The 18,973-nt window shown below is 46.2% G+C and overlaps 1 long non-coding RNA gene across 1 annotated transcript; it reads right to left on the bottom strand.

The window, feature by feature from the left end:
* Positions 1-808: 808 nt before the first annotated feature.
* Positions 809-18,818, bottom strand: LOC142058719 (uncharacterized). The gene is made up of 2 exons (XR_012661092.1): positions 18,606-18,818; positions 809-1,758 (listed from the first exon to the last, which is right to left on the bottom strand). It is a non-coding gene; the product is annotated as an uncharacterized LOC142058719 (long non-coding RNA).
* Positions 18,819-18,973: the final 155 nt, after the last annotated feature.

Genomic DNA, 18,973 nt, shown 5'->3' with positions numbered 1-18,973 from the left:
GTTCTTTCTTCAGTTGCTGGGTGATGGTTTGTCCTCTCCTGGTAAAAGCTGAGCCATGGCTCTATGGCCCAGCCATGTCACCTGAAGGGTCCCGGGACATGTGGGGTCCTGGTCTCCCGGCATGGCCTTGGGAGAATATCTCCGCAGCAAAGAGGACCTCTCCTTCATAGGTGTCATGGGGAAGACCATCCCTTGGTGCATGCAGCATGCAACTCATCCTGCCTTTTATGCTCTAGTGCTAAGAAAGCAGGCTGGGCTCTTCTCAGAAATGGTTCAGCTGGTGGCAGATCAGTTGCTTCTGCTTGGTCTGTAGGTGGTGAAATAGGAACTTACCCTGGGGTTGTGCTGCACAAACAGGAGAGGCCAACTGGAAAAGGTTTATTGTCCAAACAGTTTATTACCAACTCTGCTAGGCTTTGTTTCTTACCAACTCTATTAAGCTCGATATATTAACAACACTATTGACTCGCTGCCAACACGCTGTGCCCCCTCTAGGATGTGCTGTACTGGGGTCCCTGCTTCCACCTCCTCCCCACTGCATGGCTGAGTTGCGCCAGAGGCTCCTTGCCCACCTGTGTGTGGGGGGCTATGGGCACCTTTACCTGGCTCCTGCATGTGGGGATGGATGACTCCGAAGCCTGGTGGAGGTGATCCCTGCACCTCAGCCAGCTGACCATCACAGGCTCATGCTCCCTAGTGCTAAGAAACCAGGCTGGACTCTTCTCAGAAATGGTTCACCTGGTAGCAGATCAGCTGCTTCTGCTTGGTCTGTGGGTAGTTAAATAAGTCACCCAGGGGTTGCAAAGAGGACCATACAACTGGAAAAAGGTTTCTTGTCCAAACAGTTTATTACCAACCAACGCTATTAGGATCTATAGATTACCAAAACTAATAGACTATTTATTAGTAACTCTATTGGACTCTATCTATTTCCAACTCTATTAGACTATTCGTTACTAACTCTGTCAGACTCTATTTTTAACACTAATAGTCTCCAATACCTTGGTACCAAGTATCTCCTCTCTTGAGTGTGCCACACTGGGTCCAGCCCCATCACCTGCAGCCACAGTGTTGGTGGTGGAGGTGGGACAATGTGGGGCTGTGGGGCTTTGGCTGTGGGGTGGCGTTGGTGTGGCCATGGCAAGGGCTGCTGCCAGCATCGACATTGCCAGTCAGGGGTTGCAGCGGGACAAGAGGCCAGCCCAGGGGACCAGCCCAGCTGCTGCACCAGGCTGCATGAGGGGGGGAGGTGGGAAAGCCCAGCCCTGGTGCCAAAGGTGGCAGCTGTGGTGTAGGAGGTGCAGCCTGGTGCGCTGCCAGAGCAGCATGCTGGAGGCCAGCTGGGGCCTGGCTGCTGGGTGGTGGTGCCAGGGATGGGGTGGCCCAGAAGCTCTCCCTGCCTGCTGCTCCAGCAGGGTCAGGAAGTGGTGGGGGGCAGCTGCCTGGGAAGGGGTTTGGGTGCTGCCAAGGCCAGGAGGTGCCTCAGCTCGGCACTTTGTTGGTGGAGACCTCTGAGGGGGGAGACACTGGCGTGTCCTGTGGTGGAGCTGGTGCAAACGCCTCCTTCTGCACCCCAGCAGCAGTTCCCTGCTCAGGCTGAAAACCGTGGCAGCTTCCAGAGAGGCATCTTTCTTCTAACTCCTCATCCAGGTGTGATGCAGCTGGGGCTCTCCTTTTGCATCCCACTCTTGGTTTGCACCTTGCCAACAGCTGGGGATGGTCCCTCTTAAAGTTGGGATTGTAGTAGAAGCACAGAAGCTAAAAAATGCAAAGGAGAAGAGTGAGTTGCCACCAGTTCCCACATGGAAAACACAACGATACACAACCTAAGGCTTTTGCTCACAAAAGACAAAGGTGTGTATTGAAAAGGACTCTCAGGACCATTGGAAACATCAAGCTTGGGCTGTCTGAAATGTGACAATACAGTTCTGCTAAGTCATCATCAGCCCTGGAGTTTCACCTGAGAGCAGAAAGAAAGAAGGGAAACTGCTCCAGAGGGACTTGCTATTTCTCTTCTCTCCTGGGTACAGGGTGGCCATCAGCTCCTGCCTTCTCACTGGGCTAGTGCAATGCAGAAGCATTAAGTGTAGGGGCAGGAGAACTTGTATAAGTGATACACTTGCATCAGTTTTGGCAACAAAGCGCAATGACAATTAAGACATTTCCAAACATAACATTTTTCAAGCTGCTCTCTCCAGGTCACAAATGTCTTTCAAAAAACAGCTGCTAACACCAATGACCTTGCTAGACTAACTGGGGATTGTGAGTACCCCCAACACTTGTAGAGACCCCAATGATAACAAGCATTTGATTTCTGCAAAGTTACTACAGCTGATTTGTTATTATACTGAATTAGGACCTGAGAAGGCACCAGTAGACACATGATTAGACCTTTGGATTCCCCAGTCACAGCTTTCAGAAACATGTACTGGGTTACTACCAAGCTGGCAGCCCCTGAAAAAAACCAGATATAATTGGAATTTGGCCCAGAATGACTTGTCAATCTAATTCTTATAGAGATAGCTTGGTAAATGTTGGAAACAATATTATCTTAGTATTTTTTTGTATGTGGAATGTGATTTAACTTAATGAACACCCAAACATTCTCCTCCCAAGGTATAGAGAATCTGATATTTGCCATGTATTAAATGCTGAAATTAAAAGCAAAGTTCACCTTGCTATTCACACAAAGAAAGGGACTATGAATTTCAAGTCCTCTTTATGCCTGGAAAGTGTCACAGCTGTGTCCTTGGAGCTTTTAGCCATTTAATATCCTCCAAGTGGTCAGCTTCTGAATATCTGGTGCATCATTAGGGGCTGGTTTGAGGCTTCTGCTGGGCACAAAAATCTATGTGATCTCAAGCCATTAACTGAACCGAGCTGAGTATTGACAAGGGCATCAGGAAAAAGACGCTTCCTCTTGAGTTGCAGAAGGTCCTAACACTGTCAGAAGCTGCATAAGCACTGCAAGAAACCCTGCCCATAGGTGCTGGCTTGTGGCTTGCCTTAAATAAAGGCAAGGCTGGAAACATGGACCAGCCCTGTTTCTTGTTGAAATAATGCAAGCTTGGGCATGAACACAGTTTGCCACCTTCAAACAGTAGTTTTAAACGTGTAAGAGGATTTGTTTCATTCATCCTACTTATGGTAGCTATTCCTCAGCCCTTGTCTCTTACAGTGTATCTAAATACACCCAAGACACTGGTTTTTGTGTAATCTAGCTTGTCTTACTCCAGACTCCAAGGAACGGAGAATAGAGAGACGCTGCACATCGTGCCAGCACACAACTTAGAAGCATTGAACATCTGCTGGGTTGGGTTTTTTATCAGGTCTGAAAACCATGCTACGCCTTGTAAATGCATAGCACTCTGCAAATCCGTCTGCAGTGCCGGAGCGGGCCCACACTCAGCAGGAGTGTGCTGGAGAAAAGCCAAAGCAAGAGGTGCCAGCAGCAATCCGACAGCAGCCCCGGGGCCTTTGTGTGGTTCACATTTCTGGCTGCTCGACGTCTCTTGGGTGAAGTGTGCTTATGGTGCTTATGCTTTTCTGTGCCCAGATTGACTGAGAAGTCTGCTGTGTTCAGAGCTTGCTTGTCCACTCTGTTACAGGGTTTGCATAAAACTGATTTCTAGGCTTTCTCCATGTGCTACTTAAAGAAATAAGGGCAGACTATCACTTAAAACTGTCCTTATGTTGCCTTGTTTTTCATTTCAACAACTGAGTATTTTTTGTCTAGGTAGCGTAAGCCACATGTTATCGCCAAAGAGAATTTATCCTAAGTACTTACTATGGTTAACTATCCCAAACAGAGAAAATTTAATTGCTGATTGCTCTGAAATCAGAAAGATATTTTATGATCTAGAATGAAGATGCTAATAGTGAGAAGACTTTAAATGCTTTGATATGACTATGACATAAAGTAATTTAGCTGAAAGGCAAGGTGTAGATTAAGTCTTGCATAAAAGAGATGGAAGAAAGCCCTCCCAAATACTCCACAGGCTTTTCAGATACAAGTTTGAAATTAGGGGCCTGTTAACTGCTAATAAGAAAACTTCCCATCTGCCTTGTTCCTTGACTAGAAATGTCAAAATCAGTAGAGACAGATAAATTTCCCACATTGTTAAAAGCCGGTTTAGTCAGACACTAAGATATTGTTTCCCATGTTGTTTTTTGCATTAACAGCTCACACTTACAGCTAGACGACCAAGAAAGTGTCCTTATTTTGAGACCTCAGGAGTTGTTTTAGGACCCTACTAGTTATCATTTGCCATTGCATTTCACTTCATCCAAAGCTTCGAACAGAAGTCATAAAACCAAAATCAGAAGAATGGGAAGCAGGTCCTTCCAGACCACTTCTCCTGCAGCCCTTGCAGCTTGGTGCTGAGCTTCTCCTGTGGCCTTTGGACTCGACTTGCAAGTACAAAGCTCTTTTGGAAGAAATAAATCCTTCCCAAAAGCAAGTCACAGTAACTTGAAATTAAATAGGTGGCATTTACATTCCAGTGGATGCTTGTGGCACTCGAGCACTGATGACTAAGAGACCAGGTTGCTTTGTACACATGCAAGCACATTGCAGCTAAAGGAAGACAGAGGAGAGCTGGGTGCTCTGCTTTTAGAGGAGGCGCTAATAAGCAGTACCAGCTTGGTGGTGTTAGAAGCATCTGAAGAGAGACATGCTTTTGGTTGAGACTTCTAGACTAGCGAGCACCTGCTACCTGCATGTAAATTAGCACACCCCTGGGGATAAGAAGGGAACAGAAATGCATTCCTATGACTGACCTAATGTCAGGCTGCATTAAGTGACTGCAAAACTCCCAGTGCACACAAGCCCAACTTGAATCCAACGCAAGTTCAGTGCAAGTTAGAGAGGAGGCAGGACTCCACCAGACTGTCAGCAGAGATGGCTGCTCCAGTTAGTGCTGAAGCATGGGGATATGTGAGTGTGAGTCTGGCAATGGGGTTTGGTTGATCTATTTAGCTGCAGTTACAGAAAGTCCACCTAACTACCAATCTGCTATAGCCAAAGTTTACTGGAGAGCAGCTCACCAAACCGTAGCAGCTAAGAGGACTTGGAGAGAGACATCTCAGAGAAACATGAGACCAGACGGAGAAGGCAGCACAAAAACTGCCTCCAAAGATGCCTGACTGTGCAAGCAGCTCGAGGTGCTGCTCAGAGCAACGGAAGGTTTTTTGGCTTTGAATAAAGAATATTCCCATATAGAGCAGTAGTATAAAGGACTTGCACAAGGCTTCATTGCTTTCCTGTTGATTAATACTTCAAATAAAACTTCTCTGTCACATGCAATGTTGAAGCTCACTTCTGATTATTGTTTCAAAAGTGAAATACCAATCCTACAGAAATAATGTCCATAAGCTTGAATGTAAGACCCCATACCTCCTCTCAAAACACAGCCCAGTCTGTGTCATCTTTTGTTCACTCACAGCAGCACTGACTTGAGGCAAGATCTTCTAGCTCCCAGTTACCTAAAATGAAAGTGACCCTTCCTTATAGTCTCTTTGTATTTGGGTTTTGTGTTTAAAAATCACCCACTTCTTACCCTTTCTCTTGCTGAGGTATTTCTATGAAAGATCGGAAAAGATCTAATAAAAGATGTAGGAAAGATCTACAACGGTCCTCAGGGGCCACAGACCCTGCTGTTGCCCTGGATTTGACATACTTTGTTTCAGAGCACTAGCAGGGGTATCAGACATCATTACTCTGATTCACCAGATTGCAATTTCAGAAGTTACTTGGAAAAAAAAAATGTAAACCCTTCAGCATGGTTTGTGGGCTCTCAGCAAGTGTTTAAACGTTCAGCACAAATAGCAGACCCTGCTTCAGGTTATATAAACAAAAAATGCCTCTGCGTTTGGAAACTTGTCTTACTTAGCTCCATAATTTTTTTAATCTGCCAGCAGTGGGTCTGGGCACCGTAGCAGGACTTTCACCACAAAAATGCAGGTGTAGGAGCAGCTCCTTTCTTACAAGTGTTTCAAGCCTTATACAGGCAATGCTGGTATGCGGGTTGCAAGGGCTTCCACATTTTCTGTAGGGGAAACGCATGGTTTGTGGTTTTTACTGCAGTCAGGCCAGTCAGATGCAGAACACTCGTGCTATTTGTAGCATCTTTGCTGCTCTGATTTGGCAGTAACTCCTCTCCTAGTTATTTTCCACCCTGGGGTTTTAAAAACAGGCTAATCAGTGTCCTGTGCTGGCATTAGTAAGTCAGCAGGAGTGTTATCAACGGCCCAAGGAGGGTCAGAGTAAGGCTTTATGAACCTGCTCGAGCTGTTTGTTTGTGCTGTGTAAAACACCTTGCAAACTCATTTTCCTCCAATGGCATTTTAAGCATAAAACCATACAGTGCTCCAAACACTGCTCTAATCTGCTGATGCAGACTTAAAGCAAACTGAATATTACAGCAAAACAATTTGCATGAACTGTCCTGCATTTGATTGTAACTCTTCTCAGGAGGAAAAAGCCTGATTTGACAGATTGTTGGTCATAATTCTCAATTAAAGCATAAATAGCTGTAATCCTCTGTGCTGTTGGGCAGAGTTCGGGGTTAGTTTTGGCAAAAACAAACCAAGCTGGAATTGAAGAGAGGGGGGCAGACACCAACAAAAAACCACAAACTTTGAGACTGAACCTGCCCTCAGCACAAAGTATATATTTTTTACTATCTTATTGGTTTTAATATGCACCAAGCGATACCCGCACACAGCAGATATCAGCTGAGATAACAGGGGTTTCAATATTTGAGGCCTGGCTTTTTTCACCATGATAACAAATCTGTAAAAGGAATAAGAGGGCACAGCTAACTTGCAGCATCCAGCATAGCAGGTTCAGTGTTGTTGGAAGACTGACTTTTGCCAGAATATATTATATACAGTGACGGTGCCTGATGCAGAACTACAATGGATGTCTGAACACAAATATCCTACATACTCTGAGGAGTGCATGTTGTGCAAGGCAGCAGCAGAATATACACAGTGCCAGAGAGGCCAATGTTTGCTTCCTTGCCTTCAAGGCAGCTGGCAAAAGAGATGGTCTGTATTTAATCTTACATTCCTTTTATGAAACAGTGGAGGTGGTTACCTTTGAATATGGTCATCTGAAACTAGCCTGCTCCCCCTGACTACATAAACCAGCTCTTGGGGCACAAATGACTCTATATTCAGTGGCCTAGAACAGAAAATCCTCCCTAAAACAAGCTACCCCTTTCCCCCTGCATCTCTGCCACCCTAACAAAATTAGTTAGGTGGAGCAGATTTTCTGCCAAAAATCCCTGTTGCGTTTAATCACATTGAAAAATATCTGTGCTGCTTTTTATTTCATCTACTAACACTTGTTCGGTTTGCTTTGACAATCTTCTTGTAGAGCTTGTTGAATCAGTAATTTCATTCAAACTGAACAAATTCATTTGAAAAGCTGCATTCTTCCCATCAGTGTATGAAACCAGGTAAGCCCAGGAAGAACCATAACCAAAATCTACCAACTTTTCAGATGTTGGTCAGAAGGGTCATGAAACCATTTCCTCTCCAGTTATGGCTAGAAGGCATAATACAAGTGCTAGTTTTCTGTAGCTAGCAAAGTAGCCTTCCCTTTGTTTTCTAAGCAAAAAGAAACTATTTCTACATATGCAGGTTTATACAGAAATATCTGCCAATAACACACAGTAGAGGATCACATTTTTAGAATGCCTCAGTCTGGGTTCTTCCTAGATAAATCAATGTAAGAGTTAAAATAACAAGGCAGCAAATTGATGAGTAATCCTGAAGTGAAATGGAAGTAAAATACACGTGAGTATTAATTTCTATTGTGGTCTGAGCACACCATTTACCTCTTCTACTACTCAGACACTAGTGGAAAGAAGTGCAACACAAATGCAAAAAACTTGCCAAAAAATGTGCATAATAAAATATTTATATAATCTTTTTATATGCTGCCTCTTGTGAAGGGGGGGCTGTGATAAAAGATACATGGTTTGGGGTTTTTTTCCCCCTTAGTCAAATGCTATGGAAAATCTCAGTTGTCTGGGATTGAGAAGCAGCACTTGACTACAGCTGCATGTACAGAAAATGAGCAGCATAAAAATAGCCAGACAAACACTCCAGCAATGCACATAATAAGATTCCCCCCTTCCAAAGAGCCTGAGAAAGGACAGGCAAGCTCTTAGGGTCTGACCAGACTTGAGATGAGAATTTCTACTCACCAAGATAAGGCTTCCCAAACATCTGAAGTCTCCAGTCTTGGGGTGCCTTAAAATGCTCCTATGTTTCAGGACAAGGGTCCATCTAATTTTGTAAGATCTTATAGTCTGGACAGATAAAATAGCTCAGAAAAAGGAAAAATGAGGCACAGTGTGATTACATGAACAATTGTATTGTATTAACTTTTGCTTGCCAGTTCACCGATTGATGTTTCTGCCTTTTATTCTTCTCCTGCACACTTAAAATTTATCTGGGTAAAGACTGCAAAATATCTTTAAGAAAAAGAGTTGTGTTGCTTGGCTCAACTGAATGCAGTACAATCCTGCATTTGCCCAGTTCCCAAGATTTTAACAAAGGACCCAACGGCTTAAACCTTCCAATGAAACTGAGGAACTTGACCACAACCTAGCTATAATAGTTACAAATATCTCATTGCTTTACCCATCTTTAAGTTACTGCCATCCAGGGATAAAAATTATTGGCTCATGCTAAAGTAGGAGAAAAGAAACCTGTGAAAATAACAGTTAATAGCATCAGTGTCCCCAGTCCATTGAGGCCTGTCACAGCAAAGCTGTTCTGATAAGCCTGATCAGATGCTTTCCCTTTCCAAGTGGCTGAAGGCAAGCTGTAATTTTGTGGCCTTTTCTTCAGTCTCAGGGTAGAAACACACACTGGGCAGTAGATCTTGGAAGCCACAAGAGCACACTTAGGGAAAAATATTTTCCAAGGTCTGTAAGTATAGAAATGTTTCCATTTTAACTATTTTTGAGAAGAGCACAGAACTAAGTAAAACATTTTCTGAATGGATGACCCTGCTTACTCAGTCTATCTGACCACAAGCTGTGACTCAATATCCCAGGCAGAAGCTTAGCGAGTACTTACCTTGAACTCTTCTCTCCTGCTGAGTCATCCTAAATGCAAATAATTTATCAGATTATTTTTCTTCCCCATGACTCTGTTCCTAATTCTGCTTGCCTAATTAATTACCAGATTGATTAATTAATTACCTTATTAAAACCTGGCTCAGAGGCTGGTGACATCAGTGTAATCTGGGTTTTTTTAATCATGGGGAGGTTTACATGGCACCGGGCCTGCTGGCAGCAGACAGAGTTCAGCTATCTCAAAGAGAGAAAAGGATTCTTGTTCATGAGTTGGCAGAGCTCATCAAGAGGGCTTTAAACTAGGTTCAAAGGGGGAAGGGGATATAGCCAGGCCCATGAGAGAGGACCCTAGGGGTGGTGTGCCAGTGTTGTGCGTGAAATCAATAGCCCATCTCAAGTGCATCTACACTAATGCACACAGCATGGGCAACAAACAGGAGGAGCTGGAAGCCGTTGTGCAGCAGGATAGCTATGACTTCGTTGCCATCACAGAGACATGGTGGCATGAAGGGGATCAGAAGGGCGTGGCACGGCAGTTTGTGCAGGCAAGGAGAGCAGGAGGGTCTCCGCAGCCCGTTTGTAGGTCTACAGCCCAGGCAAGTGCTTTTGGTCTCTGGCAAAATGGTAGGCACTTGCCTCAGAGCTAAAACCACTGTTCCTACAGAGAAAGCCCCTGAGACCTCTGATGCATCCACCCAGATGGGTCTGGTAAGAAAGGAAACATCAGTACAGGCAGTGGGCTGCAGCAAATGCCCAAACCCCTCTCCCAATGAAAAGGCAAGTACCCGCACAACGTGTGCGCAGGTTGATGACCTGTTACATCAGGTGGCCAAACCACAGCAAACAGTTAAGAGGCTGCACAGTGTTAGAGGAGCTGAGGCAGAGATAGACAGGTGGTTTCTGAATCATTTTCCTGTAGCAGACACTACTGAGGATGAGGCACCATGGAGCCTGGCGACTCACAGAAGCAGGACTCCACATCAGCCTGCACCCCCCACCATCACAATCAGAAACAGACATGAAGCCTTAAAGGCTGAGGACACCCATGAGCAAGGTCTGCAAAGTCCCCTGCACGGGGACACTGTACCAGCAACATACAGTGGACATCGTAAAAAGAAACGATGAGTGCTCGTGGTGGGTGACTCTCTGTTGAAGGGTACTGAGGCACCCATCTGCCAACATGACAAGGAGTCACGAGAGGTATGCTACCTTCCAGGAACCAAGGTCCGAGACATGGCTAGGAGGGTGCCACAACTCATCAGGAGAACAGACTACTATCCGCTGCTACTATTTCATGTAGACATGAACAACACTGAGAGCTGTAACCTGGGCAAAAATTGAGCCCTGAGGGAACAAGTGAAAAACATTGGTGCCCAAGTGATCTTCTCTTCCATTTTGCCAGTTCAAGGGAAGGGGGCAGCCAGAAACAGGCGCATAATGTGTATCAACTCCTGGCTACGAGGCTGGTGCCGTCGTAAGGGGTTTGGCTTTTACGATGATGGGGTGTTCTTCAATGACGACAACATGCTAGGGAGGGATGGAATCCACCTGTCTAAAACGGGTAAGGGAATCTTCAGCAGTAGGCTGGCTAACTTGGGGAGGTGGGCTTTAAACTGAAGGACTTGGGGGGTGGGATCCATTATGTAAATGCTTGTGCCAGCACATCCAACAGGGGTGTAACTCAGGCCAAGCAGTGTGGTGACAAAGGTTCCTTAGCTGTCTCCCAAGAGGTGAAACAGAAGAGTAATCACCTCAAGTGTGTGTATACGAATGCACGCAGTCTAGGAAACAAACAGGAGGAACTGGAGCTCCGTGCCCACTCAGAAGGGTATGACATTATAGGAGTATCTGAACCATGGTGGGACAACTCAAACAGCTCGGGGATGGTTATAGACTCTTCCGTAAAGACCGGCAGGGCAGAAGAGGTGGAGGAGTCACACTCTACATTACGGAAAATCTCGAATGTATTGAAGTCAACTATGGCGATTGCGACTGCTCTATCAAATGCCTCTGGGTTAAAGTCAGAGGGGTCATCTCCAAGCAGGACCTCACAGTGGGCATCTGCTACCAACCTCGTAACCACAATGACAAAGCCGATGAAGTGATATTTGGGGCACTAAAGCAAGCTTCTGGCCAACAGAACCTAGTCCTTATGGGTGACTTCAACTACCCAGACATCTGCTGGAAGAACAACATGGCAGCTCGCCTGTCATCCACCAAGTTCCTGGAATGCACAGAGGACTGTTTCCTCATACAAATGTTAGATGTGCCAGCCAGGAAGGAGGCACTGCTGGACTTGCTCGTCACAAACCAAGAAAAACTGCTTTGTAATATCTCAGTTAGTGATAGCCTTGACTGCAGTGACCACAATATTGTGGAGTTCGGGATCCTGCTGAGTGTGCTGAAGGTCACCTCTAAGACAAGCGTTCTGGATTTTAGAAGAGCACGCTTCAGTTCACTCAGGGGTCAGTTGGGAGGGATTTGATGGGATGCTTCCATGGAAGACAAAGGAGCTAGTGAGTGCTGGGGGTTCTTCAAGAACTCTCTATTGGAAGCACAAAACCAGTTTATCCCCTATAAAGGAAAGGGAACTAGGTGGAGCAAGAGGCCCCCTTGGCTCAACCATGGGCTCCTGGGTCTACTCAAATCCAAAAGGGAAACATACCAGCTATGGAGACGTGGAGGATTATGCATTGAGAGCTACAAGGGCATTGCCAGAGCGTGCAGAGATGCAGTTAGAAAAGCAAAAGCCCAATTTGAATTGAAACTGGCCACAGACATCAAAAATCACAAGAAAGGTTTCTTGAGGTACGTCAACCACAAGCAGAAACAGAAGGAAAACATAGGCCCACTGTTAAACAGAAAAGGTCGAGTCAGTCACCAACAATGCTGAAAAGGTAGAGGTTCTCAACACTTTCTTCACCTCTGTCTTTACCAGCACTGTCAGGTCCCAGACTTCAGGAATGAAAGTCCTGGCTGATCCAAACATAGACCCACGATCTGTGAAGGAAGAGTTAGTATGTGAATTACTACAGAAGCTTGACCCCTACAAGTTGATGGGCCCTGACGCCATCCACCCGAGGGCGTTGAGAGAGCTGGCTGACATCATTGCAAGGCCACTCTCCATCATCTTCGAGTAGTCACAGAGAATGGGGGATGTCCCAGAGGACAGTCAATATCTTCACTGATGATCTGGATGAGGGGATTGAGTGCACCCTCAGTAAGTTTGCAGATGACACCAAGCTGGGTGGAAGCGTCAACCTGCTGGAGGGCAGGAAGGCTCTACAGAGGGACCGGGACAGGCTGGATTATTGGGCTGGAGCCAACAGTATGAGATTCAGCAAGGCTAAGTGCCAGGTCCTGCACTTCGGTCACAACAACCCCACGCAATGCTACAGGCTTGGGGAGGAGTGGCTGGAGAGCTGCCTGGAGGAAAAGGACCTGGGGGTGCTGGTTGACAGCTGGCTGAACGTAAGCCAGCAGTGTGCTCAGGCAGCCAAGAAGGCCAACAGCATCCTGGCTTGTATCAGGAATAGTGTGGCCAGCAGGAGCAGGGAGGTGATCGTGCCCCTGTACTCGGCACTGGTGAGGCCACACCTTGAGTACTGTGTTCAGTTTTGGGCCCCTCACTACAAGAAAGACATTGAGGTGCTGGAGCGTGTCCAGAGAAGGGCAACAAAGTTGGTGAAGAGTCTAGAGAACAAGTCTTACGAGGAGCAGCTGAGGGAACTGGGGTTGTTTAGCCTGGAGAAGAGGAGGCTGAGGGGAGACCTTATCGCTCTCTACAACTACTTGAAAGGAGGTTGTAGTGAGGCAGGGGTCAGTCTCTTCTCCCTAGTAACAAGCGATAGGATGAGAAGAAATGGCCTCAAGCTGCGCCAGGGGAAGTTTAAGTTGGATATTAGGAAAAACTTATTCACTGAAAGGGTTGTCAAACATTGGAACAGGCTGCCCAGGGAGGTGGTTGAATCTCCATCCCTGGAGGTATTTAAAAGAAGGGTAGACGTGGTGCTTGAGGATACGGTTTAGCGGTGGACTTGGCAGTGATAGGTTAGCGGTTGGACTCGATGATCTTAAGGGTCTTTTCCAAACTTAACAATTCTACGATTCTATGACTGGAGGAAGGCAAATGTTACCCCTATCTACAAGAAGGGCTCAGGGGAGGATCTGGGTAATTATAGGCTCATCAGTCTTTCTTCAATCTCCCAGAAAGTTATGGAACGAATCCTCCTGGGGGCCATCACAAGTCAAATGAAGCACATGATTGGGAAAAGCCAACATGGCTTCACTAAGGGCAGATCGTGCTTGACAAACCCGTTGGCCTTCTATGACAAAGTGACTTGCCTGGTGGTCATGGGGTGCCTGGTGGACACTGCCTACCTGGACTTCTCCAAGGTTTGTGATACAGTTCCCCACTGCCTCCTCCTGGAGAAATTGATGCATTATGGCCTAGACAGGTGGTCTGTGCAGTGGGCCAGCAACTGGCTGACAGGCCGCACCCAAAGGGTGGTGGTAAATAGCTCTTTTTCATACTGGCAACCTGTCACTAGTGGTGTCCCCCAGGGATCGATATTGGGCCCAATGTTATTCAATATCTTCGTAAGTGATCTGGATAACGGGATCAAGTGTAGCCTGATGAAGTTTGTGGACGATACCAAATTGAGTGGGGAAGTAGCCACTCCAGAGGGAGAGCTGCTCTGCAGGAAGATCTGGATAGGCTGGAAGAGTGGGCTGACAAGAACCTTATGAAGTTCAACAAGGAAAAGTGTAAGGTCATGCACCTTAGAAAACACAATCTGGGAGTGCAGCACAGACTCGGATCCACCTGGCTGGAGAGCACCTCTGCTGACAGGGACCTGTGGGTCCTGGTGGACAGGAGGGCAGACTTTGGCCTCTTCAGGGCACTAGTTGGGAGAGTCCCTTAGGAGGCAGTTCTGAAGGGCAAAGGGGTCCAGGAAGGCTGGGCTTTCTTCAAGAAGGAAGACCTAAAGGTGCAGGAGCAGGCTGTCCCCATGTGCCATAAGACAAACCAGTGGGGAAGGTGACCAGCCTGACTGAACAGGGAGTTTTTGCTGGCACTCAGACAAAAAAGGAGTTTACCACGTTTGGAAGAAGGGGCAGGCAACACAAGAAGAGTACACGGATCTTGTTAGGTCATGCAGAGAGAAAATCAGAAAGGCAAAAGGCCAGCTAGAATGCAGTCTGGTCACTGTTGTAAGAGATAACAAAAAATATTTTTACGAATACATTAACAACAAACACAGAGCCAAGAAGAATCTCCATCCTCTATTGGACATGGAGGGGAACATTGCCACTGAGGATGTGGAGAAGGCTGAGGTACTTAATGCCGCCTTTGCCTCAGCCTTTAATAGTCAGAGCAGTTATCCCCAGGGCATTCAGCCCCCTGAGCTGGAAGGCAGGGACGGGGAGCAGCATAAACCCCCATAATCCAGGAGGAAGCAGTTTACAACCTGCTGCACCACCTGGACACTCACAAGCTGATGGGATCCACCTGAGAGTGCTGAGGGACCTGGTAGAGGAGCTTGCCAAGCCACTCTCCATCAATTTTCAGCAGTCCAGGTTAACAGGGGAGGTCCCACAGGGCTTGCCAAAGTGATGCCCATCTACAAGAAGGGCTGGGAGGAGGATCTGGGGAACTACAGGCCTGTCAGCCTGACTTTGGTACTGGGGAATATTATGGAGCATTTCATCTTGAGTGAGCTCATCAGACATGTGCAGGAGAACCAGGGGATCAGGCCCAGCCAGCAGGGGTTCATGAAAGGCAGGTCATGCCTGACCAACCTGATCTCCTTCTATGACCAGGAGACCCGCCTAGTGGATGAGGGAAAGGCTGTGGATGTTGTCTACCTGGACTTTAGTAAAGCCTTTGACACTGTCTCCCACAGCATCCTCCTAGAGAAGCTGGTGGCTCATGGCTTGGATGAGTGTGCTCTTCTCTGGGTGAAAAACTGGCAGAATGGCCGAGCCCAGAGAGTTGTGGTGAATGAAGCTAAATCCAGTTGGTGGCCAGTCACAAGCAGTGTCCCCCAGGGCCCAGTTTTGGGGGCCAATCTTGTTTAATACCTTTATCAATGATCTCGATGAGTGGGTTGAGTGCACCCTCGGTAAGTTTGCAGGTGACACCAAGTTGGGCAGGAGTGTTGATCTGCTTGAGGGTAGGAAGGCTCTACAGAGGGATCAGGACAGGCTGGATCAATGAGCCAAGGTCAATTGTGTGAGGTTTAACAAGGCTCAGTGTTGGGTCACAACAACCCCATGCAACACTACAGGCTTGGGGAAGAGTGGCTGGAAAGCCGCCCAGCAGAAAAGGACCTGGGGGTGCTGGTTGACAGCCAGCTGAACATGAGCCAGCAGTGTGCCCCTGTACTCAGCACTGGTGAGGCCACACCTCTGTTACTGTATTCAGTTTTGGGCCCTTCCATACAAGACATTGAGTTGCTACAGTGTGTCCAGAGAAGAGCAACAAAGCTAGTGAAGGGTCTGGAGAACAAATCTAATGAGGAGCAGCTGAGGGAACTGGGGTTGTTTAGCCTGGAGGAGGCTGAGGGGAGACATTATCACCCTCTACAACTACCTGAAAGAGGTTGTAGGGAAGTACATGTTGGTTTCTTCTCCCAGATAACTAGTGACAGGACAAGAAATGGCCTCAAGTTGCACCAGGGAGGTTTAGATTGGATATCAGGAAACATTTCTTTACTGAAACAGTGGTCAGGCATCAGAACAGGCTGCTCAGAGGGGTGCTGGAGTCATCATCCCTGGAAGTGTTAAAAAAAAATAATGCATAAAGATAGCTCTTCAGGACATGGTTTAGGAGGGATGGTGGTGTTGTGTTGACAGTTGGACTTGATGGTCTTGGAGGTCTCTTCCAACCTTAATGATTCTATGATCCTAATTAACTACACCTCCCTAACTTGGACAAAAACTCAACAACATTTTCAATGGTTGTCTGCACAGACCTTGAGTGAAACCCCCTATTTCTAGCAATTCTTGCTATTAATGCATGTAGTGGTTTATCAGAATTTAATGTGTTTTGCATTTAAGAACACTTAAGTCTTCTGCAAACTTAGTATCCTGCAGTACAGCTTTCCTGGGAGCACAGCTGGCTGCACAATGCTAAACTGTCTGGGACAAGAAGGGACAAGCCCAATTGCAAGCAGACAACGGGAGGAGCATCACAGAGGCTGAGGGCTATGGTTTGTCTTCCTACCCTGAAGAAAAGCTGTGGGGGAGGATAAACACGGTTAAGCACAAGACAAAAACCACCAAAAGAAAACACAAGAGCCCTGTTTGACTTGAAGTAAGGCTCTGTCCATGACCCCATGCCAGATCACAGGCTGCCTTTGCAACTCGTACTCATGACCTTGTCTTCTGCTGATGGAGGAGATGAAGTTTCTGGCTGTTACTGAGCTACTTCTCAGTGGCTGGAAGGGAGAGATGGGTCACTTTGAACCCATTTACCAACATCAAGGAATCCTTGCAGCTGTGTGGCTTTGGTGAGTTTTCTTCATTTTTAAAGCCAAGGACAGAAGGATGAACTGCTGCATGCCCACCCCACTGAGCTCCACCACTGCCTGCTGCTCATGCTGCTTCATGCCAGCTGCAAAAATCTATCTTTTAAAATTTGGTGGGATTTTTTTGTTCTTTTTTTTTTTTTTAAGGGAACACAGGGATAAGATTTTACTAAGCACAGAAACTGTGGCTATAAGATATTTCAAGGACAGAGCAGATGAGACTGAGGGCCTCTTCCTTATGCCAAGGGCTCATAACTGCTGGACATTTCTTACAGAGAAACTCTGAAATTACTCCAGCAAGTGGCCCTTGCTCCAAGCTGGAAGGAGTCATACACCAAAATTAGGGTTACTTAAATCCAGTTTTGAGCTATGCCATCTGTGCCAGTGATAAGTGCTCTGCTTCAGAATGGCACTAGTGACACGTTGGCTGCGTGCATGCATCAAATTGATCCCCCTTCTTCACACTGTTAACAGTGGGCAACAAAGCTTGCTAATGCAAAGAAGGCCACAGTTAGATAAAGTCACTTGAGCTTCTTAAGAAGATAAAGCAAATGAAGTATTAATACTTCAGATGAAATAATAGGCAGTTAAGAAGAATTATGTATTATCCAGAAGGTAGACACAATAGACAACTTTCATCTCCATAGAGCCAAACACTTGCACTACAGCACCTCAAGAAGCTGTTCAGCTCTCCAGAGGATGCACAAGGAACTGGATCTTACTTTGATGGTTCCCCAAAAGAAAAAAGGTCATTCCTTAACTTTACAGCAACAATGAAAGTTTTTTCTCCCCTACTCACCTGCAGTTCCTTAAAAAAAAAAAAAAAGTCAGATTTCCAGAGGGGTTTCTGCATGGGTGGAAGACTGGAGGAATGGTAGGTGTTAAGTCTCTCAGCCCAAAGTAACTCAACCCTCACTCTGAGTCACTGTACCCACATTTCAAGGAAGCAATACTAAGCACCTTACTGACCTCAGTTTCCTCATTACAGGAGGCATCATCATCTGGAGATAAGCATGCAATACTCCCTGTTTAAAAAAAAAACCCACCTCCTTTCTTTTATGTGGTTTAATTTCTGTAAGTGATTAACATTTAAGAAGCTGTACTTTGTTAACTAAAGCTTTAAAGCATCAGATGATCCCCAGGCAAAGCCAGCATCATTACAATACTTATGTTACCAGCAGGGGTCTGAAACCAACTGCTTAAGCAGCAGACTTGGTATCACCTGGAGAGAACCTGGGAAGCAGAATAAAGATGCACAGGTAGATGATAGGACAGCCTGCCAAGGTAAAGAAAATCTGCAGGTGAATTTTAAGCAAAAATTTAAAAATTCTAATTCAGTTGCTTATATCAATAATTTTAATCTTAATGAGAAATAATTCTGATTTTTTACTATTAAACAGTTTTTGACTGATGCTTTCTTAAGCTTCCTACATTTTCTTTTTGGTCTCTTTTTCATTACTAGTGCTGCTTCTCCCTCCCAAAACTTCTTTACCTACCTCTGCAGGCCCAACGCACTGAAGGACAGATAACTTTCTCCTGAGCACAATGGCACCTCTCCAGCTCCTTACTCCAAGCACTAGACATGCTTGCAGTATTATAACAACCCCAAAGCTCCTAGGTACACCCATTTATTTCATGTTTACCTCAAATAGACAGCCTAACAAAATGACAAAGCTGTTAATAAAGCTAAGCCACAAAAATAATCAGTCCCTACTTGAACAAGAAAACACACATGCTTAAGTATCACCACAAGGACAGCATAACAAGTTAGAGGACTGTTGCTGCCAAGCTTGAGCCACCAAATTGTCCTCAAGGATCCTGCATAGCAAGACCGGAAGAAAAGCTCCAGCACAAAGCGAGGGGCTGTACCCTGAGTGCACTTACAGGCTGTAATTGCCCAGATTTGCTTCACCTGGGACCCCTCGGATCGCTGAAAGGGGGGTGGGGTGGGTGTCCTAGCCCTGAGTTGCTTCCTTACCTTGCCTGGGGGCATTGGTGGGGTGTGTTACTGCTCGGACCCAGTGGCATTGTAGTGGGGTCAACTGTGGCTCCTGCTTGTCCACTCTGCGGAGCAGCCACATAGCTGCTCCTGAGCTTGGCTACGTGCTTGTTGCTGATAAAACACCCTTTCCCCTGGAGATTGTTGATCCCTATCTTCTACCAGGCTGGCTGCATTCACACCCAGGTCTGCAAAATGGCTACAGTTGCTCCACCTTCCTCTCTTGTTAAATTATTTGACGTATTCTTTAAAAATTTGGCTCACTTAAAACAAACAAAACGTTAAACCCTGAGTAGGAAGTGAACGAATGGCTTAAGTCCCAGGCGGGAGCTAGCAGCGGCGGCTGC

Source organism: Phalacrocorax aristotelis, chromosome 6, assembly GCF_949628215.1.
Source record: "Phalacrocorax aristotelis chromosome 6, bGulAri2.1, whole genome shotgun sequence".
Classification (NCBI taxonomy): Eukaryota; Metazoa; Chordata; class Aves; order Suliformes; family Phalacrocoracidae; genus Phalacrocorax; species Phalacrocorax aristotelis.
This window is presented reverse-complemented; position numbering and strand designations above follow the sequence as displayed.